A 23,978-nucleotide genomic window follows, 5' to 3' on the forward strand; every position below is an offset into this window, starting at 1 on the left:
TCATGTAATATCCATGACAATCGTGTTGTGCTTTTTAGGGGCTCTGTAGTGCTAAATCTGAGGGGCCATTTTAAGCCAGTAAAGGGCTTTATTTATGTGGATTTGAAAGAGTCTTGTGAAGGGCCTTCCACTCAAAATCCTCTTCAGCAGGTCATCCTGGTTTCAAAAGGATTTAGATGCAGAGGCAGTGATCAGTACTTCTATCACGTTCTAATAGACTGACATGAGCATTTGTGCCTGAAAGACAGGGGGAAAAAAGTGATGCAGATTTGCCCTAAATTGGACTGATGCACAAAGCAGGGAGCGCAATTGACTGACGAGGTAACCCCTCGCACCCTTCTTTTACACTTCTAACCGGTGCCGCACAAAGAGAGAGCCGTGGGAAGCTGCACGGGAGCAAAGCATATCCATTTTCATGGACCATATGGAAATTTTGTTTTGTGTACAGAGAAAGTGTCTGATAACAGTGACCTTAACTGCCATATGTGTATGGTGAATAGTAAACAGAGCAAACCACTCAGCTCTCTGACCCTTAGCATATGGACATCTCTACCAAAGGAGAGTTTTCACAGCACATCCACTTTCACTGTCATCTCACTGGTAACCCAGGGGATTTCACTAGATTTGTTAATGAATTGCTCTATTGACTTATATCTGAGCTTGCCTCATTAGAGTAGAAGAACAAAATTTTTATCTATGTTTTCGTGAAGGGGACCAGAATGCCCCTCCTTTGTTAAGAGGTGGGTAATCTGTAGGGCTGTCATCTGTTTTGAACTAATTTATTGTGTCAGTTTAAGAAGGCTCTTCAGTGTTCATTGATGCTCAAGCTCCACTCCAAGCCTCTTTAAATCAATTTTTTCCTTGTGAGTGGAATGTTTTTTAGGCCCCTGCTTGGTTTACAAATAGCTGAACATGTTGTTACCCTGGTGCTGGCTAGCTTTAGAGTGCCAAATACAAGCAAACTCAGTGAGCCTCCATAGCACCACCTGTCATGAAATGGCTTTCAAAGCGGCTACAAGCCTTGTACAACCTTGTACCATTCACCTTCCCCACCCACCATCACTCAAACAACAGCTCTTCATAAACTCCTCTGTACTGAACCCAGGCAAGAGGGGTTCAGGAAGTGAAGGTAGGCAGAGATGATAAACATTTATAATTCTAGCACATTGTCATTAGTGATGGGCCATTGCTTTAGGATTTCCAGCATCTGAAATACTGACTGGCCCCTGATTCTTATGCTATGATAGCCATCAATTAGCATCCTATTAAATAGTGCTCCAATAGAGAACACATTATGCCTAATGGCCAAAGTGGAATCAGGAGGAATTAGTAAAATAGGGTTCAATAAAATGCAAACCATAAAGATAAGCTGCTGAAGATTGGATCTGACTTTTTGTCTCTATGTTCAAAGAAATAAATAGCAACTGCAATAAACCCCTTCTTTCTAACCCTCCCCTTACCACCCTGAGTGCACAGCATGCCACAGGATGCTGGCAGGAGTGGGCACTAGGGCTGAGAGTGCTGGAGTGTGTGACTTGGAGAAAAAGCAAACCTAAACATCACGTGATTTTTTCACATCCATGCAAAACACACAGTTTTGATGGCCCTTTTTAAGGTCTTGATGAACTGGGGAGGCCCTGTGTGTCCAAAATTGACTTGTGCATGAGGAAGTGATGTGAACTACTCTTAGCTGCTTTCTGCATTAAAGCAAGCTCTGTCTCTCTGCTCTCCTGCAGTGTGGAGGGGGAAATAAGTTTTAATGAATAGGGGCCAAAATCTGCAATCCTCATTTAAGCAGAAATCCCATTGAGGTTTCAACAGCATCCTTCCATCAATTTCACCACCAGCAGTCACCTTTGGGATTCTGCCACCCAAAACAGGCGTGCCAGAGCAAAGCAGCCTCTTGATTCCAGCTTCTGCAGACTATTCATAGCTGTCCATTTACCACATATTTTACCTTTCAGAAGTAGTTTGCTCATGTTATTTTGAAGTTGTGTGTGAGGCTCTGGCTGTGCCAGGCCAGGCCTGGAGCACAGTGCAGTGCTCCAGACTCACAGCACAGAGTCTCAGTAAAGATCTTCAAAGCATCAAGGCCACAAAAAGGCTTGATCCAGCTCCTTCCTCTGCAGATGCTGCTCTCCGAGTTGCCATGGAGTCATTGGCTCACTTGGAATAAACTGTCTGCACAAATGACTCATCTTGCTACCAAAAATCTATGTGTAGAGATTGTTATTAAGAATCCAATATTAATCAAGCCATGGTATTGGAGCTGTCATAGTTATTTCCTGCTCTAAGCACAGCAAGTAACGATGTTGTATTATTTCAAATATCACGGTAAAAGAAGTGTGGGTAAATATTAATTTTTTTCACAGGAAAAAATTATGTTGCACCTCAATAAATACTGAGGTGTGAAAAGCAATCTGGGAGAATACAGGGATCTGAAAAAAACCAATATTTTTTCAAGGATCACTCGTTTGCTCACTGGCATGGCTGCCAAACATTTGTACTGCTTTCACTGGGTAAATCCTGCATTTTACAATGGTACTGGAGTATACAAACATTTGGTGTACAGAGTATTTCTGTAAAGCCTTTTATAGCTGCAAAGATTCATTACATTTTTAAAATGAAAAATGCATAAGGAAAATGCTTACATTACCTCTCAATGCATATATTTCAAATCTTGTTTTATATGAGAATTAGTTTAAAGCCATTTGGATTGTTTATGTTTATTTAATCTAAGACTCTTTAGGCTAAATATATCAAAGGAAATTCAAGTAAATCCCAGTTGCCAGTGCATGAAGAGATGATGCTATCTGTATGTACAAATAAATGACAGTCACTTCTTGTAGTGAAACTGTTGGGCTACAGGTTGCTAATTCTAAGCCTGAAACTTTAAGGGATTAAAAAAACCCACAAAGTTAATTTTGTCTACATTTCTGTGCTGCTTGCCCCATTCTGGAATTTTCTGCTTTTAAAAATTTTCTAACCAAGTCTGCTCATTTTTCACTTTTTTTTCTTCTTTAAACCAGACTTTCTTAAAAAGCAGGAAACCCCACCAGGAAACCCTTACCTCCCCAGGCACCTCAGTTTCATTTTCAGATTGGAGTTCATATTTGATTTTAGCTGTAAGTGAAAATAAGTGTATCGCAGTCTCCCTTCACTTGCACGACAAAGCAATCCTGCAGATTAGATTGGCACAAGAAACAATTCCCTCCCATCTTAGAAGACACTCCAGACTGAAAAAATCAGGATGGGTGCTGATTGTTCAAACGTTAACACAGGTGTGTGGTAAACATTACAGCAAAGCTGCCCTCAGCACACCTGATTCAAGGCAGTGCTGTTTGCCCCCTCTTTCTGAGCACTGTATTTACAGGCTAACACAGAGAAGGGTACAGTTAAAGAAAAAAAAAAAAAAAAAACCCAACAACCCAAAGATAGACACACCAGAACATTTGACACCTTACAAAAAACAAAACAAAAAAAAAAAACAACAAAAAAAACCCCAAAAAACCAAAACAAAACAAAAAAACCAAAACGTTGCAACATAAATAATTTACTAGGACAGATATGTAACTTTGGACATTTATTACTTTTCTTACTGCCTTTGCAGAGCAAACAGGTACAAGAGAGCTCAAAAAGGCTGGGATAAAGCAAAAGTATGTAATATACTTCAGTGGGCTAACTACATATTCGTTGAAAATTACAAATTTGGCTTCATAAAGTACAGATGTCTGGGACACATGATAGCTACCACAGAAATTGCTGTAATAATTACATGAAATTATGACTAATTACTAATTACTAGTATATACAGGGTGTTTCACCTTATCAGATGGTATATTCACGCACGCAGGAACAGATATAACATGTAGTAAACACAGGAATCAAGATTCCATGCCACACATTCCTCTTCCTGTTGACTGTTATGGATCTGAGGAACAGATCTAAAGGGATCCTTTAATTAATACTAATAATTGATTAGCAGATCAGAAACAATGACAACTACTTAACTGCATTTTGCAAAACCTGTGGAGAAGTTCTGCTGTTTGTTTTTATTTTAAACTGGAATGATAATAAAGCCTGTTAAGTGGTCTTGCAAAAATAACTACTTTCAAATTGTTGGGCTGGGGTGGAAAGTGCCAGGTTTTGACCTATTTGCCATTCTGGGAGAGCAATGTCTTTCCAGAGAGGCAACATTCAACATGTGCATCAAAACCCTACTGCTCAGAACTTCATCTAACCCTTTTTTTCTTTTCTTTTTTTTTTTTTTTTAATGGAAGTAAGGATAAAACAAAAATCTATGTATATCTTGTTCCCCCTTGAAAATGTCTCAGTAGCAAAGATATTCAATGAGTAGGAAAAGGACGAGTGAAATAAAACCTTTTTATCAACTTTGTTGCTATAAATAGAAGCAAAGGACCATTGATAAAACAATTGTCATACTTTCACACTGCACCCTAAGTCCTCTAGAGAGCAATCAGGATTGTAAGATCACATGTGGAGGTGCAAGCAAGCAGAGGACTTTTCATGTTCTTTGCCTCGTGATGTTATTTCCATAAGAAAAACTGGAAGTTGAAACTGTGACAACTTGCACTGACCCATGGGAATGCAAACATCTATCTCCTGATAACGTCGAGATAATGCACGTCACCACTGCAGCCAGCATGAGGACACTTGTCTTCACTCATTTTATATCCACTCTATCACATTCCTGGCCACACTTCCGTATCTGTGCTTTCAACACACTCCATACATTCCTCCAGTGAAGTGCACAACTCACTTGTTCAAACAGAACTGGGCAGCACAATTACACTTTCCTTGCCGCAGCTGAACAATACCCAAAAGCTACTTAAAATGGCTATTCTAGAAGGTCCGTATTCCACACCCCGTATTTCACAGCCTTCCTTTTTCTGTTCATAAGGAGTTTGGCTGTAGCCTCGAGCTAGTCTTTCCTTCTACAAGACAGAAACAGTGTTACACTCAGTCTGTGAAATCTGAAAACAACGCAGGAGAAAAGCACACATGCAAGACTTCTTGTTTGCCATCCATTATTCTATTGATAATTTCTCCATTGTGCTGAAATCATAACCTTATACTGCATCCATCTGACAAATTAGCTCAGTTTCTAATATCAGAAATAGTAATAGAACTCTCATTTTTAGAATTCTTTGACTTTTTTTTTCTGGATAAAGCCCCACTGCAAAAATGTTCCATTAATGTTTTGAGGCTATTGCAGGGAAGATGGAAAAAATGCTAAACAAAAGAAAGAAATACTATGAAGAAGAATTGTGTTTTGTCTTTTGCCTGTTCCAAAAGTGCAGAATGGGAACAGGGGAAAGAGAGCGGGCAAAACCCAAACTGAAAATATTTCATTTTGCAGAAATGTATTATTTTTAACATTTCTCTAACTGGCAAATAAAAACATTGACAGTCATGTGAAAAATAAAACACTTTCCTCACTGAATTTTGTTTCAGAAAACCTCTAGGAAGTTCTGACTGCATTTAACTCTTTAAAAATCAAAATACAGTTGAGTTAGATCAAATATAATGCTGAGATCAATTAATTTATGCTGGTTTATATTGGTTACTTTCAACATTGAAATTATAGTCATCAAAAGGGCATTACCTTTCAGGTATTTACTAGTGAGGCCAAGGTAACTGGTATTACCTGCTGGACTCCAGTGCAGCACAGGGGAGCTTCTCCTGTATCTGATGTTACCTCAAGGGAAGAGTCATTTGTCTCTGTTTCCATCTCAGATGTCTTCTCACCCTTCCCTGGAGATGACACATTGAATTAAACCATTTTTATGGTGATTAGGAATCCAACCTAAAGTCCACTGGATTCATGAGTGTGGATTTCAATAGGTGTCAGATGTGACCTGGATTTCTTGGCTGAGGCCACAGACTCTGCTTTAGGCTGCAGATTTTTTCTTCTCCTCAGGGTCTGCTTACCAGTGTATTTCCAGAGGGGATAGAGATTTCACATTTTTTACAATGATGTCACTAATCTTACATCTTTTTAGTATACATTTTCTTTGAAGAGCCTCCCCTCGCTGCCAACTTTCTGGTATTTATCACTTGTGTTACAGTTTCTAGGTAGTGGTGTACATTGCACAGTGAATTTGTCTGATATTCATCTTGAGAGGCAAGCAGCGTGATTTTTTACCTATCTGGTGGTAGAATGGATGAACAACATGAGCCACAGGATACACATTTTAACTGGAAAAATTAAGATTTAAATTTAGAAACGAGCAATTTTTCAGTTAATCCTTTACCAGATGTGATGTTGTGGCACATGCCAAATTCCTTGAAAAGCAAGGAAAACAACACCTGAAGTTTAACACCAGTCATAGAAAGGAGTGTCTTCAAAGATCTGAATGTTTGGATTTTTTAAAATTACTTCTATTTTAAGGGTACAACTTGTGGGTGCTGTTCAAAAGACTGTGAGTTTTTATGCACAATTGAATACAGTGACCAATTTTCACAGAACAAATTACACTGTCAATTTACTGCTGCTGTTCTAAATAAAAGGTATTTTCCTTGCACACCAACTATAAAACTTCAGTCACTTAAATTACACAGATTGATCTGCCTATGGTGGAAATTACAAATTAAGCTTTATTTATCTGGGAGGGTGCTATGCATCTGTTCTAACCTCTAGACAAATTACTACACAATCCAGTGTCTGCTAATAAGGTATTCACAGACTCTAAAACTGAAAATACAACCCTCTTTGCCTAAAATCCTTCAGACCTATCAACCCTTAGAAACTAATGCTGGAAAACAGTTCTGCTATGTAACTCAAAGGTCAGCAAGATGGAGGAAGAACACACAGTGATTTTTGAAGGCAGTAAAAGAAGAGAGACCTTTAAGTAAATAATAACAAATGAAGGACATTAGTTGACCCAATCAGCAGAAATGGGATGAAGAATGAAGAAGGAAGGCTGTGCTATTTGGGCTGATGGCTGAAAACTTCATTTTTACTTGTACCTGGAAATGCTTAGGCAGCTGTTGCACAATTTGAGAACTTTGAGAGCAGGCTGAAAGCAAGGCATACTCTGAGGAGACCACATGAGAAAGAAACCTTTGTCATCCGAGTTTTCAGATATCCTTCAGCCTCAGGTACAACGCATTCCAGTAATTCAGCTTAAAAATTAATAAAACCATAAATAATTGTTTAACGTCTCCTACATGGATTCAAAACATTGCAGAACACATGGGTGATCACTTTTGCTACCATGGCTTTTGGTAAGATCCCTCAGTGTAGGGGGAACAGGACTTTCCTTTCTCTAGCTCCCATCAGTTGCTTCTACCAAGCCAGCCTGCTGGAAACCTCTTATTTAGGTCTGAAGCTGAAGCACAGCAAGGGGAAGAGCACCATCTGTGCTCAGCCACAGCACTCCTCCTCCCAAAAGACAAGCTGGACACATACAGTAAGTACACACGTTTTCAGAATATGAGACCTCCTGCCCTTGAGGCCATGGTCAGCAGGAGGGGTGACAAAGCAGAAGCCTGTGGTGCATGACAGCAGTCAGGGCAAATTAACCATTGCCCGCTCTATTCACAAAGAGAAAAGAATGGAGCCATTCAAGAGCAAATCCATCTGTCCCTGTGAGGGTTCACAAGAGTGTCAGAGAAACCTCACGGTCAACAGTCTCTAAGTGCTGGCACACAGGAATCCAGCAGAATCAGCATGGTAACTTGATGCTTTATCCACTGCCAGGGTGCTGTTTTCACAGCCTGTGTGCTTCCTGGCTGAGCAGCACTGGAATCTACCTGAAGGCTGAAAGTCTGTAGAGTGCTACCTTTGCAAAGACCAGTGGGGGAAAACAGAGGCAAGGCAAGAAAACTGGCCATTTTCATCACAAAGTGAGGGTTTCTGGGACGTGAAGGAAACAACTGCTTATTTAACAGCCAGTTATCATATTTCCACACAAAATGTACTGACAGCACATCTAGGAAACATCATTAGAACACCTTTATTAGGGACCTAACCAGTGTCTTTGTCTTTAGATGAACCTGTTTGTGTTCATGGACTGTCTAAAGAAGTCTGTGAACTACACACTTTAACATAAGCCAGATTAATATACACTGCATTAGTAATGATCACTGAAGAACTCGCAAAATACGGATCACAGGTATGGATTGCAGGTAACTGCAAGCATTGATGTCCTCCTATATTTGCAGAATGTGGACAAACTTCTGTGGAGCCTGCTCTACCTCATGCATCTCCACAGACACTAAGTCACATGCTGGAGATAATATGTCAACTGGCAACACTGAGTCACAGCTCATCAAGACATAGAAGATTATGAACACAGATTATGAATATCTGTACAGTTGCTAGGAATACTTTGCTAGGAATTTCAGCAAGTCTAAGGAGTGAGACCATAACTTTTCCCCTTCTCTTTCTCAATTTAGGACAAACCAAGTCTAAAAAGCCTAGGAGAATGCAACAGTCCTCTGACCTCCTTCTGCAGGAATAATTTCCAAAAGGTCCAGGAGAATTTATGCCATTCCTTGAGTGGAAGACATCAGTCTCTCTTCATAGCCTTCATGTCCTTTCAAACAGCCTTGACTGAAGTCCAAGCCTAAGAAATTCAAGGCATGTATGATGCCAGCTTTGGCAGCCTATGTGAGAGCTCCATCTCATCCTTCACGCAGCCTGGAGGGTTCTGACAGAGAAGCAAACTGAAAACTGAAAGTATGATTCAGAACACTAACAGAAAATTGCAGTTAGTCCTTCCCTAGGTTTATTTGGAACTGTTCTCTTTCTTTGTATTTCCAGCAAACCCTCTGGTTTAGCAGTAGTAGCTAATCCATTCAGTCAAAACATTCTTTTTGTGGAGCAGCACAAGAGAGTCCCAAAAATACACAGACCATGTGCACAGCCAGGCCTCTCCCTCCAGTCAATAAGAAAAGGTGGAATCTCACTGTGAGGACAGGGCTTGTGCAAGGGTCACCCATTATCTAGAAGAAATACTTAAAACTCACTAACTTCCAGAAAGGATGAGGTTTCAGATCAGGTGGAATAAATATTGCCAAGGAAATGAAATGCCAGATGCTTACCTTAAGCTGGCTGCTTTATACTTGCTCTTGAGTATGCCTCACATTTTTCACCATTAAATGGAAAGAGCTATTAAAAAAATACCAAATAATAAGAACATAACAAGTGCATAACAATCATAAAATAATATATTTTTCTAATGTTTCAGCTGTCTGAAGATTAGTTTTCTGGTGTAAAAGAGATAACTATATATCTTCTGATTTTATTGGCTGCTGATTACACTAATTATCATAAAAAATTACTACCACTAATAAAAATTCTATTATAAGTTACTTATAGTAATCTCTAGGGTACTATACTTAGCTTAGAAAAGATCGTAATTACACTGCATTACGGGAGAATTTGTTTCCTGAAGCAGCTTTAACACTGTCTGTTTCTTTTAACACTTTAAAGTTGTTGGTTTTTTTTTTTTCCTCTTTCCCTTTTCAGGTCAAATGTTGCCTGTTATTTTCACTGTGCAGGATGTGATTTTATCCCAGAATAATGATCCATCTCTTTTGCAAGTGACGCAAATGAAGTTTTAAAATCACAAATATCTGGGTGGGTTTCACCTCCCGAGGGGGTTAGCATGTCTCAATGGAAGGATACATAAAAGGGAAGACCTAACACTCTCCGCCCAAAGGGAAACACATTCTGTATAAAATTGCTGGAAGCTAGTGGGTGTTCACGAAAAATACAATGTTCGGATTTTATTTGACAAGACAACAATTGTTATTTTCCCTTTTAGATACTTCGCATTTTACCATCTGTGAGGTTGATGACTCTTAAATGACCTTAAATCATACTGCTGTTAATGGCAGTGGTTACAGGCAAATGTGGAATTCTGTGTGCTACCTGCCTCGGACTGAACATCAAATTAAATAGCTTTACTTTGATAGCTGGCACCGTAGTAAATAACCTCAAAGTCCAACTAATTAAAACAAAACTGAAACAGTGGCCATTTCTTTTAGAAAGGGTTTCAATGCTTCAATAGCAGGGCTAATCAACATCTTAATTAACAGTCATATAAAATGAAATAGCCCATTTGAGCTGCTTTAAAATAGACAACTTATTTATGCAAAGACTAGTGGCATATTAATTGCTAACACTAAGAAAAAATACGCCTTTGAGCTTTACAGCTTCCTTTGCAGCCAAGTATTTGAGAACTAAATTGTGGAAAAAGCATATTACAGTAGTTAATTTTATGACAGACATGAACCAGAAGCAGAAGTGGATGTGGGAAAGTTTTGTGGTGTGTTTCAGTTTTCTAGTTGTTTCTTTTATTCCAAATGAGATTAATTAATCAAATAATATTCCTATTCTATTCAAGTTAAACATCCAGGGTTTAGTCCTGGGAGACACTGACCAAACTGGCTGTGATCCAATAGAACAGTTAACTCCAAGCACAGGCATCTTCCCACTGGAGCTGGCCAGCTCAAGAGCCTTTGGTTCAGGAGAGCCCAGGAGCCTGCAGGACTGACCCCTCTCTTCCCTGATCCTGCAGCATGCACACACACTCCACACTGACCCAGGCAAACAATCAAAGGGCTACTCATTTGAGTAAGCATTTCCAGGATCAGGTCCCAAATGACTCATCTCCAATTAGTCTATGCCAGGTTGTATCTTTAAATAGCTTTCATTTACTAATGTGTGTGAGGAAGGAGCAGCAGAGAGGAATTACATTTCCTTTCCTAATTACTTTACTTTTGTTGACATCTTGGAATAAGTTTTTACTTTCAGAGGAGAAGAGTTGATTTACACTACAGAAAGAGCACAGCAAGCATGAGAAAATTATTTGCCCTTCCTCCTGCCAGGCATCCATTTCCTTTTCACTGTTGCTAACAATGCGCTAACTATTTATGCATTTGTCAAAGGATCCCAACATAAAAAAACTATATTTAAATCACTTCACTACAAAGTGAAAACACAAGGTAATGATTCAGACTCTATTTAAGTAATGATAATATTTGTACAGACTGCCTGGCGAGCATGCTGGTAGGTGGCAGGAGCTCAGTACAGTCCTACACGGTCAGCAGAAGAAAATTGAAATAGCATTTAATTTTCTTTTTTAAAAAATAGATTTTCATTTTAGACCTGGAAATATGCACCATGTCTCATTCTCCTGATTAAAGCCTGATTACACTGCATTTTTCAATGAAGCTGAAAATGAGGCAGGTTTGTTAGCAGGAGATTCATTGGACCTTGCAAGTGCCCAAGACAAAATTTTATTTGTCTACATCAATGAGTTACTTTTTTATTTTGCAGGTTTTGCCCACTCAATCCACAGCTAGAACTAACGGTAACTCAGACTGCCCTGCCCAGCCAGCCCAGAATTTAAGGACAGGCGGATGAGGAAAACAAACTGGGATTCTCCACGTTGGAAGCATGTTGAGACTGAAGTGCATTGGCAAGGTAAAAAGGCAACAGGCTCTACCTACTCCACAAAGGACATCAACCCCTCTGCCGTCGGTCTGGCTCTTCTTACAAGCTGTGGATGAGTATAACCTCATGCTCAAAACTTGGAAATCAAATATGGAGCCCAAACACTACCACAATTTATCTAAAGTGTAGTCATATAATAAGCAAAGGCACTGCAGAAAATTGTACCTTTCACTGAATTCTTAAACACAAGAACAAATGGAAAAAAACACTGACACTCATTTTAGCCACCAAAAAAACCCATATTGTTTAAGGACAGATTTGCAAACGGGTTTAAAAAGGCCCATACACTTCTGTTTTCAAACTGGGTAGCTAAAAAGAGTCTGTAGTATCTGTTGTACACTCAGGTTGTCTAAAAGTCTGACCCTCTAAAATACAGATGTTTTGCAGCAGATGACAACTGTAGATAAACATACACATCTGACAAACTTGATAGCTTCCTAAGATTTGCAGAGTTAATGGTGCAATCAATTTTCTATTTATTCACCCATACTATACACATATATTTGACCACATTGCAAATTATAAGTGCCACACATAATTTTATCACAAAATTCACACTAATTTCCAATTCAGTCAGGGAGGAGACAGAAGCTGCTAAAATGGCTACATGCTTTCCTCTCTTCTGCCCAGCTTGACATGTCTTTGCACATTGTATGACATAGTAAAATAATCCTGAGAGACTGGGATTCCACTCAGGCCCTGGGATATTGTGACTTATATGTACTGGGAACTACAGAAGTGAAATTTCAGCTGCTGAAGATCTCACTTTAAAACGTAATGCCTGGTAGCCGTGAGAGAGGAGAAATGAGATTTAATTCCAAGTACATATAATGTGAGAAGCTGCCTGTCTTGCTAAGAAACACAGAAGTCTTTGAATCACTGAGGATGGATAATGGCAACATGATAAATTGCGTCCATCTTGGAGGGAACAGGGAGAATCTGAGAAAAATTCAGAAATCATCTTGCCAAAAACTGTAAAACCAACAAAACAAGCAGATTACTGAGGAAAATCACTCAACCACATATTCACGCCTAAATGACAACACTAAAAACATTGGCAGAGAACCACTTTGATAGCTTCTGTTTGTATCCTCTGTTTCCTTTCTTTTTTTCTGTTTTCTTTGTTGCAATGATTTAATTACCTTTTTCCATGTTCCTTGGACCTTTGATTTTCCTTCACAACTTCCGTAAGATACGAGGCACCCAAAACACTAAAACTGTTCAGGTAAATAATAGCAAGAGGGTAATGCTGGTGGGTAAGAAACATAATAGAAATCAGAATAACTTTATTAGCTCCAAATCTGACCTCGAGAATGAATTCATATTTTTCTTTTCTTGGTATACACACTCAAAGCCTTAAGTATCTTATGGGGCTTAAACAATAACTGGAAGACTATGAACTAGAAGCAATTCTATTAAAGCTTTGCCCTGAAGGAAAATTAAGACTTATTCACTTCCTTTTCTAGGGAAATAGAGCACTTCAATACTATGTGTGCTTTTCATTTAATGCATATGTCAATATGCTTTAAAAACATTATTTCTAGCATCGAAAGCTCTCCGTAAGCAAGAGTATTCTGATTAGGTACATACCTGGCTTATGTGAAAGCTTTTAACCCTGGTTCATACCTGGGTACTGGCAGGACAATTACATTCATCTGACCAAAGAGAGGCAGCAAATGAAACATATGGATGATTCAAAACATTGTTCATTTTCCAGTGGATCAAATGCTACATGACCTAATGCAGTGGTCTGCCATAAACAACCTAACATGAAAGAAGTGGTGAGAAGAGAAGTAGTTTTCCTGTTCTCTTGGGAAAAAAAAAGACACATATATCAAAATCCAAAAATGCTAAAAATATCTTATTGAGGCAAGTACCGACTCTTTGATGGAATATTAATTCCTTCAACTTAGTTTAGTTTCCTCTAAGCATTTTGTAGTTAGGAGTACAATGCTACTCACATCATGTGAAAACTCATCCTGTTCCAGAAAAATTACACAAGGATTTTACATTACCATTTTTTTTACCTGCAGTAAATCAACAGAGCGATATAAACACAAAAGACAAAAAGAGGTTCCTACCCTCCAACACAATGCTTTTTCTTAGTTCAATCCAGCTATGACATGAAACCATTGTGCACTGTATTTCTAAATTTTGAAATGCGAATTTCCTCAAACCTTATGAGTCAGGGGAATAGAGTTGCAGGAGAGGTTTTCCTCAAGAACAGGTTCCCAGGTAAGTGCTTGCAGACAGGTTCCCAGGTAAGTGCTTGCAGGGCTTGCACAGGCTGCTGGGGAGTGCAGCTGCAGTTGCAGGCTTTGAACTCCTGCAGAACATTTCATATCTCATGTCTCCTTTGGATGCAATTTCATTAACTTCAGAACAAATCTGTAGAAATCTAGCTAATCTCACAATACTAACAGGGCCTTTGTTTAGATTGCTGATTAAAAGATATTGTATCTGATTCCAATTTGAATGAGGAAATCTTTTTTAAGCGATCCTCTGCTGTGCATGGTAATGTGAGGCAAGGTGGGACCCTTTCCAGCTTTGATGATGCTGAGATCCTCCCAGCCGCTTTCTACCTTACACAAACCAAACAAATTAGCTTCTAAGGAGTGGAATGTTTCCCAAGGCCTATTTTCCGTAGTGCTCGTTAACTGAAAGCCCATTAGTTTGAAGGGGCTTCCTCTGTAAGTGAGGAGCAGCAGCCCGCAGCCTGTCCCACTGCACCCGCCCCCGCAGGGTTACTGTGGGCATGTGCCGCTTGTCTCCCAACAACCGACTTAATGTGTAACTTGGGCTTAGTTCAAGTTTTGCACCCTTCAGCTTTGTTCACTTCGAACCAATTCTTGTATTAAATGGCCAAAGCAAAGATCTCAAACTTTATTTACCATGTAACCTGTCACTGTGATAAAAAAACCTAAAGCCTTTTTCAACTTTCAAGGAAGAGACAAGACTTGTTTCGTTTTCCCTGGCAGTTACTTCTGCTTTGCAAACCCCATTCAAATGCAGACAGTTACTTTTGAACAGTGAGAGAAGGTGTTAAATTGAGATTATGGTAAACAGCAGATTTCTTTAGTTGGTGAAGAAATTATTTCATGAAGACACAAGAGAATTAAGCAGAGTTTCATGTCACTTACTGTATGTGCTGATCAGAGAGTGAATGATGAGTTTCTTGCTGTGGACAGCTGCTCTGTGGAATACTGTGCAGACTTCAGGTGGAAGAAAAAGAAATTCATGCTTTAAAATGGAAAAAAAAAAAAAACCCAAACAACTTCTTAGCCCTTTTGTGAGAAAAATAGACAGATCTTTCTTACCAGATTTATTATTCTATTTACATGTTGCCTGAATGTGTCTAAGAATATTTTGAAAATTTTTTCTTCTGTGTCTCATTTCACTATTACTGTGACAGCTTGCTTCTGTCAAAGAGAAAAGACTCTTTCTCTTATTATATTCACCAATACTGAGATCTAGGACTTTTTTAGTCTGAAGGGAATGCCACTTTGGTTGATGAGATCTACATAATTTTAGCTATGTTGGGTACCTAGTTATGAGTAGGCAGAAGAGATGTTAAACATTATTACTATACTGTAAAAGATGGAGCAAGCAGGTATTCCCCACAAACTAGGCTTTGTTTTGTAATTCTACCTAGATAGCAGTTATAGCTTCTTTATGTTAGTTGATAGGTATACTTAATAGGCATATAAAAAGGTAAACACTGTAGATCAGATCTTCTCTGAACACATAAAAATTGTTATAAGTGCCAAACTTTTATCAAAACAGCTGACTTGCTAATGGGGCACCACCTCCTGCTGAGCTGGGACCAAACTTGTGTCACGTAGGCAACCTCCAGCTAGAAAGAAGAGGAGCACATGGCCTCCAAACGATGCCTAGGGACTAACGAGAAACAGACTGAAATCTTCCCTTTAACCATTAATGCAAAGCTGTCCATTTTTCTTCTCTCCATAGCAGGGGATGAATGGCCAGTGCTCTGCTACCATTGACTCCCTCTGTTGGCTGTATCCATGTCCTTGAGCTCCTGGCTTTCAGATGGCATGCACATATGCTATTCAGAGCAGCACAGACTGTCATCTCCTTATCTAGTGTGTTATGTGACTACTGAAGTGCCACATGGTTGAACACCAGGAAACATATTGCTTGCTTTCACTATCAATGACCTAGAGGGAAGAATATGCGAGAGAGGAAATTTGCGGTGTGATAAACTGGGGCTGGGACGGGGAAGCAGGTCTAAACAATGGAAGAGCATGACAAAAAAAGTGACTACTAACTTCAAAGATGAAATGCTTGGCCTGCACAAAATGGGGTGCTGCTTATTTAACAGGAATAATACATTAATGGATAGGGCTAGTGCATCAATGCAATCAGAAAACAGAAGATAAACTTTTCACTGGAAGTGAATGTCTTTCAACTTGCAAAGCCTGTGATTTCTCCTTTACTTTCTGCATTACTATGCAGATGATCAAATTTCTAACAATGTAATTCAAGCCAGTTTCCATTCCTAGGCATGCAATACATTTGTGAAAAGCTAAATCCTGCAGGACTGTGTGTCCTCATTACTACTCAAGATGGTAATTCAGCAAATGACTTCAGCTTCAGTTTCATGAGGTAAGAAACAGCTTTGGGCACACACCACTGCCTTCAGGTATAGGTGCAAGGCAAAATCACAAAGGAACAAAAATCACTTCTGTGCCCTAAAGTACTAATTTAAATGTACCCATTGCATCAGAGCTGTGTAAGAACCCCCACTGCCATGACATTGCTAAACAAAATAAGTTAACACAGTCAAAGAATATTAATACTGGGACCTAAATTTATGTTATATTAGAACACTTGCATCTCTATTTTGCATGCAGCCACTTACCTTAAGGAGTAAATTCCACTGGAAAAACATGCATAGAGGATATTCCAACCCCAAATTATCCAGTCTAAGCTCACTGGTTTTACGGTGGAAAATGGAACAACTTAGGGACTTGTATAGAATTTACGTCAAAATAGAATAGAGCCTGCATCTGTAGAAAGGCTTTTTTACCTATATAATAAAAGGTACTAGCAGAACATCATATTCAAATGCTGAAGCTTTCTATTATCCTCTGTTAAGTAGTTATTGAGTAGACACAACACTATTTAGCTATGTCCTCAAAACAATTTGATGGGCTTCATCTAAAACTTACACCTTACCAGAAGATAAGATTAGGTTATCTGAGCCTATATAATGCATTCAGTTTTTTTTCATTCTCTTTTAATTCTTAATTTGGAATCAAATTAGCCCATATTAAAACCTAATTACTATCTGATACTGAACTGGATTTAAAGCAGGTTTCAGCACTGTTCTGAATTGTGGCCACCGCTTTTAAGAAGTCATGTTTTAAGATAATTCAGATTTAGTAAAAACAAGTTAAGTCCATTTTCATTATTTTCCTTACTATTGAAATTCCTTATGAAATATAAAATATTTGTGCTCCAGTTATTTCTTTATACTGAAAAAAGAAGTAAAGGTGATGTTAAACAAATGAAGATAAGCATCCTCCTTTGCCAGTGATGTGCTTTCATTTGTCCCAAAGTACCTTTCTTCTTCTTTGTTAAAATGGTGTCTTCTAGGCATGCATTGGAGCATATTAATAAAAAATAAATTTGAGGTTGAAGCTGATTAAAACTGAAAGTAAGACTTGATCTGACATGTTATTTTGATTGGGTTTTCAAAGTTCACATAGTTCTAATTTATGTTATGTGTGGTATATATCTTCTTGGTTGAACAATTACATTATTATAAACAATTATAATGCTATGATACATATAATGCGTGGCTCCTGAGCATAAAGTTCTTTAATGATGGCAGACTGTAAAGTGGTACAGTTCACTTTTAAAAGGTCATGCATCTTTTTTCAGTAGATTAACATTTTATCTTTTAATGGTGTTAAGAAAAGGTCAAAGATTCTAAAAGATGAAATATGGAAAGCTTCTATTGGAGAAGATCAATGTGTTAAGCATCAGTCTAAGTCCAGAAACACAACCATTTAATGACGCTTGTTCTTGTTTTATTTTAAATTACCACAATCTTGACTGTTTGAATGCTAAAATTACATTTTCATATTTAAAAGAAATGGACCATTACCATCTGACACAGATATCTATGTTTGTGTTGTATTTTCAAGAATACTTCTTCATTGTACAAAACAAGAAAAGTTCCTTAAATGATTAGCTTACCCCTAGGTTAATGGCCTGTCACTTTGACATCCAAATAAATGCAGTAGAATGATCCCAACAACAACATGGAAGATAATTTTATATTGCATTGACTGAGTAAGTTTGCAACAATTTAAATGGATATGTGCTTTCCAGTCAAGTCTCTTGTGTAACACGATGTTGAACTTTTAATGTAGGTGTTATAAAATTATGATGATAATTTTCAAGGACATATTTAGGTACTGGATCTTTTCAAGAATATTTTACCATTATTATGTTCTATTATTCTATTACCTGGATTTAAAAGAACAAAATCTAAGCATTTCTGTTGCCTTAATAACTTCAGACCTCAAGGGAAGAAAGTGCTGTGTCTTTTCAGGAGACTAAGCTCTTCTGAGCTGCTACATGCCTCTGTCTACTTTTATAAAATAACTGGTATGACAGAGTAACATGATTGGTTTTCTGTGTGATAAAGTAAATACAAATATAAAAAAATAACAGTAGGGGGTCAAGCTGCTTTGTAGAAAGTTATCAGACAGCTCCTAAAGACTGTCAAGCTTATGCGTCTGTAGCGTATACGTGCATTTCTCAAATATACTCGTATTTCAAGTTCCTATTATCCCCTTGAGCCAGGCCTGCTCACAACAAAAGGGTTTCCAGAAGAAGGTAAAACTCTAGTGGAATTAGGGATTCTCCTTGGGGTCTTTGGATGTAACTGCTATTAACCATCAGGAAGGGAATTTACACTCGAGTCTCCATCTTGGCTTATGAGTTATACATTTCAGGAGCAAATACAGCCTACAGATGTGACTTCAATTGCTACACAACAGAACAAGATGGTGAGTGCTGGCAGTCACACAGCTCTTGCTGGCAGTATTCTTCCTTCTTATGGAAATGCATAACAAGATTTTGATAAACTACTGATTGAGCTAAACCAGACTCAAGAGCTTACAAGAATAGCTGTATTTTCAGAAAAAAATTACTAAGCAATACTAACTGAATGTATTTAAGCACAATCCATCCACACACACAAATCAATAAAATATTTGTTGCTCAGGCTACAATACCTAAAGGGTTTTTTAAAAGACAAGTTCAAAGAATAACTGATATTTTGTAGTTCAGCCCCATGTTAGAGAGAAGCCTTAAAACTTTTCAGTTTCTATTCTACAACAGGTCAAGGGCACTTCCACCCCACCCCTTCCCAAGGATTTTTTTGGAATCTTATACTGCATAGAGTTAGTCAGCTTCAAAGTGCTGGGACCTAGGAGGTGCTGGGACCTTTACTCATATATAATCTTCATGTAGTTGCCTCTTACTCATTTTTTTCTCTCTATAACAATGAGGCTTTGCTTTAATTTATAGGAATTTACTTTAAAATTGAATAGAATATACCAAAGGTTGTAAGTGCTATCAGCTTCACCATTAGTTAAGACTGTAGTCTCTTAAAGAAGAGCCTAGTTCTAGTTCCCAAGGGAAGAACAGATATAAACTGAGACCAATACAAGTTAACGTTTTGGAATACTTGGGCAGAAAATTCCAAAGCTGCCAACAGAAGCTGCTCCTTCTTTTCCCAGTGCTAAGACATTTCAGCAGAGGGGCCAGTGTTTATTTCAAGTACCACAGCATGGCTTGTTGATAACCACTGTCTTTTGGTTAAAACAATTTTTAAGAATTTAGTAACCATAAATTATATTTAAAATTTTACTGCTTCAAAGAGCTAGTGCAAGGTATTGCACTAATCAAGCAAGCTGCCATATTCCCACTGATTCTGTTCTACTGGACATAAAATACAGCCCCACAATCTGCTCTGAAAAGGTGACAATTTCACAGCAAAAGACTGCAAAAGACACCAGCAGACATTGCTGGCAATCTGATCATCCAGAAACCAGGCATTTAAGACAACGGCTAAGAATTCTCTTTTAGGTAGGCGAAATATTCAAGAAAATCTCCTTTCTCCTTTGCTTGCTCTAAGCACTTCCTTTTTTGATGGAACACAAGTCCAAGTCATTCTCATGCAAGCTTCAGTGTCACTTTGAAACAGAGAGACAACTTCTCTCCCTGGATTAGACAAGCTAAAGCAATAAAGCCAGACACTGTGAACGTGCTAAAACCAACACTCAGCCTTATGAACTCAGTAATTCCTTATGAACTCCCTTCATAACTTCACATACTGACTGTGTAAGGCAGCCAAAGGAGGAAGCCCTCACCAACCCTGAGAATGGCTCAGTGGGGGACAGACCAGAGTCACTGAAGGGCAGTTCAGACCACGATATTGAGGCAAAAATTACCTCCAAAAGTATGATAGCTAGCTGGATAATACAAAAAAGTTTACACTGTGCTTTATTCTAAAAGAAGTAGTAAATAATGAAGAAAGCAGAAATATTTTCCCACTACATCTGAATAGCAAGAGATGATTTTAATCCAAGAGAAAAGTTTTCAAACCCAGAATGCCACAAAACAAACTCTGCAGGTCACTACATCTAAAATATGGTATGGAAGAGTATAAAGTATTGATCTACTCAGTTTCAAATTACAATTTTATTATGGTTTTTTTTTGTCTGTGGTGTTTCCACATTCCTCACCATCTGAGACCAAAATGCTTCCTTTCCATGGCTACTCACCAGCAGTAGAGGCCAAATTATAGTCCTGTAAACAGCTCTGGGATGCAGTTGTTCTCCCTGAATTTGCAAGGACTAAACACACAGAATCCTGGAAAGGAGCATAAATGGATACACATTAAATGGACCCTAACCTGCCTTCTCTCCTCTGTCTTTGCTCTGCAGAGCTGGCAACACCAGAAGCAGTAAATACTTATGTTTTGTCACTTGAGTCAGCACATATAATTCTTCATACACATAGGAACGAGTTCTGCTGCAGAAGAAAATACCATTTTTACAATAACTTTTCACAGTGGAACTGTGTCTTAAATCAAACAAGCAAGTACTGAGTCAGCTCAGTGGCAGAGCAACAACAATTTGATCTGCTACGTGGCAAGCTTTGGTTTGAAGATACTAAACAATTCTTCATCCTGGGCCCCAGGCTTGTAAATATGATAGAAGATGATGCAATGTGTTCAGGAACAGTCATACCACTCTTGAGAAACCCTTTGTGAAGAAAAATTTATTGTGTGCCCCCAGGTGCAAAGGCTATGGATGAAATGCAACTCAATAAAGACAAGTCAAGGTGTTTCAAGAAAGTTAATGAACATTTCAGTATTTGCACTTAGTCAGATAAAGCAGTTTTCCAGCTGAGTAGGGAGACAACAATCATGTAAGTATGATTTCTATGTGATAACAAATGCTCCCAGAGGTTTTTTTTTAAGCTTCATGTTTTGTTTTTGTCTGGTACAAACATGATCTTATTAATTCAATCTAATCAGCTGTCCACCTTTATGCTTCCTTTTACTTTTTTTTTTACGTCCTTTTTGAGATGAGTTGTAATTCTTTTATGAGGGTCACCTGTCTTTTAAGCAGAGTAGTAACTTAGTATTTTTTACATATACAGAGCAGTCTTGGATACCCTTTACTTCTCATTTTACTTATCATTCCATAAAATGATAAAAAAGTCCATTGAGAGGTATTTTATAATTTATGTGTTCTGTTTGATTTTCTTGTCCAAGTGCAGCTGATGAGACATATAAAAGAAGTGCTTAACATCTTACTACCCACAGTCAGAATATCAACATGAGCACTAGGAATTCGTAACACCTGTGGAAAGAAGTCTTGCACATATGCCATGAGATATAAGAGAATATTTTCCAGGAATGCCCATTACAGCACCCAGTCAAGCTTCTGAAAGGATTTTTCATAAACCATGCTGGCTTGATAATGAATTCTGATAGAGAACATGATGTTAATTCAACTATTCCTCTCTTACTCCTGGATTAAAAAAAAAAAAATTTTTTTAGTCTCTGAGTACTCCTGTGATCTGATTTCTTACACCCTGCAGGGGACAGCATTGGGTAAAGAAAAGTAGAAATCATATGATAAAGAAGCATTTGCTTCCAATTATCAAATTATGTTTTGTTAATTGAGATACAATTTTTTTTTTTTTTGGTAGGTTGGCAAAAATCCTCTCTATCTCTTCACCCTTTAACTCTTCTGAATTATTAATCAAAATTATTTTGGTTACAAAGTTCATTTTGCTATCACTAGTGAGAAAGATTCCCAACAATTTGTAGTCACACCACCATTACTAATGAAGAAATGCTGCATAGCATTGCTGTAACTTAGGGCTTTCTTCTCATGACAGGCTGTTTTTCAGCAGCTATGCTGAATCCCCTCTGTGGTGTCAACATAGGTATCAGTTTGCAAGGGAAAAAAATTGCTTTTATGGTATCATCTTTCATTAAAATATATATATATATACGTGTGTGTGTGTATGGACATGGAAGCACACACACTCAATGTATTTCTGCCTGTAAAAGTGCATGTAAATGCAAGACAAAGTGTTTGTTTTTATTTCCCTCAGCCATTGTTGAAAAAAATAAAGGTGTTTTCTCCCCCACAAATAAGCCTGTATTTAAAAGTGATCTTGCAAAAGGTATATGGTAGCCTTGTTTATTTTGGACAGATGCAAAGAAGTATCTCTGAACTTCTGCCAGTGATCAAAGGAACTGATGATGTAGAACAGATTCATGGGCCATGTCCTATCAGCCTGCACTTTACCCGTCATCCATCATCCAAACCCTAAGCCTTTTTCTGAGTGATGATTGCACCCTAAACACATAAAATTAATCACCACTCTATCCCAGCCAGGTGTCTTGCCTCCAGAAATTATCTCATTGCAGTAAAAGAACTGCTAGAATCTGATATCTGTACTGTAATTTAATTTAAAGAATACTGCACAGTAACACTAAGATTGATTTACATATCTGAAAAGTTTCTAGTTTCACAAAGGCAATACAAATTCTTGGAGAAATATGTAATTGGGGAAAAAAAATTGGTTGATCATAAAATCAGGGCATCTGAATATTTATTAACTTCTGGAATTTTCAGTTGATGCTTTCTACTATAATCATAGCTTAATATTTGGTTTAAAATGCAGCTTGCAAAACTAGAAAGGTCAGGTATTTGAATCAGTATAAATTCAGTGTTGGACTCATTTGTAAGCAAAACCGTAGCTCCAGGAGACTGGACTTTACATAAATAGCATCTACTTTGCTTTTCAGAGGGCTTCTTTATGTAAAGCATTTCTGTTTATTTATCTATTTTTTCCTCTCCTCAGAAAACAGAAGATAAATGAACCAGCAGAAAGTTAAATTATTTTATACATCTCTACTTTTGAAAAGACAGTAGAGAAAATGTGGGTAATGAATAGGTCAAATATATGTATTTTGTGAAATGCAGAATTAAAGATACGTAGGCCCTGATGTACTTCAGCTGTTCTTCCACACACAAACTCACCTTTTCCCACACAGAATACATACAGAAAACCTGTATTGCACATAGCTAGGAACAATTATAAGTACAAATGTGAAAATAATCTCCACCAAATGATAAATGGCAATAACAGGCTACTTTCAATATGCATTTTAACAAGAAGAGAGGAGTTGCTTCTTCACTATAAATATATAGCCTAACTCACAGGAAAATTCTGCTAGTGTTCTGCTTCACTTCTGGATTAACTGCAAATCCTAATAATTTGCTTTTAATTGAGAGCTTAGCTCCTATATTAAATCAACATAGGAAAGCAAATGTGCCCCAAAGATGTACTATTAAAATAAAAATAACACAACATTCTGGGTAAAAAAAAATGCTTACTTGATGTGAAACCAATAGGAAGAAAGCATCTGAAAAAGAAAGCTTCATAAACAGGAAAAATATTTAAGTGGGCCATTAAATTACCTTAATTCAAACAACAATATTCCTGTAGATTTATCTATGATGATTCTTCACAATGTGGCTTTCCCTGACTGAGGGATCTGCATATTTGGGGTTTATGTTTTTTGCTCTATACTTTATTATAAATGTGCACATTTCACTGTCTTGTTGTTTATAATAAATACCAGAACCCAGAATATAGTGCAAAACAAAAGGAAATAGAGCATCTTTGTGGTCTGTTGTATGAGCATTAGCATATTTTTCCATCTTCTGTGTTTAGTGCTATTCAAAAATCCAAGAGGTGTATTAAGCATGTGAAATCACATGTCCTTCTCACCTAAATCGTGGAAGTAAGTCTCCATAAGGCAGAATTACATAAAGATTTATGTGCACAGTCACAAAATCCCCATGAAAATCAACTTGCTGTGGTACACAAATGAAGTAGCCTCAACAAAATAGTCTGA

The 23,978-nt window shown here is 37.9% G+C and overlaps 1 long non-coding RNA gene across 1 annotated transcript; it reads right to left on the bottom strand.

Moving 5' to 3' along the window:
• Positions 1-5,692: 5,692 nt before the first annotated feature.
• LOC128793584 (uncharacterized) lies at positions 5,693-12,842 on the bottom strand. Its single transcript, XR_008432836.1, has 3 exons — positions 12,631-12,842; positions 9,070-9,136; positions 5,693-5,775 (listed from the first exon to the last, which is right to left on the bottom strand). It is a non-coding gene; the product is annotated as an uncharacterized LOC128793584 (long non-coding RNA).
• Positions 12,843-23,978: the final 11,136 nt, after the last annotated feature.

Source organism: Vidua chalybeata, chromosome 11, assembly GCF_026979565.1.
Source record: "Vidua chalybeata isolate OUT-0048 chromosome 11, bVidCha1 merged haplotype, whole genome shotgun sequence".
NCBI lineage: Eukaryota > Metazoa > Chordata > Aves > Passeriformes > Viduidae > Vidua > Vidua chalybeata.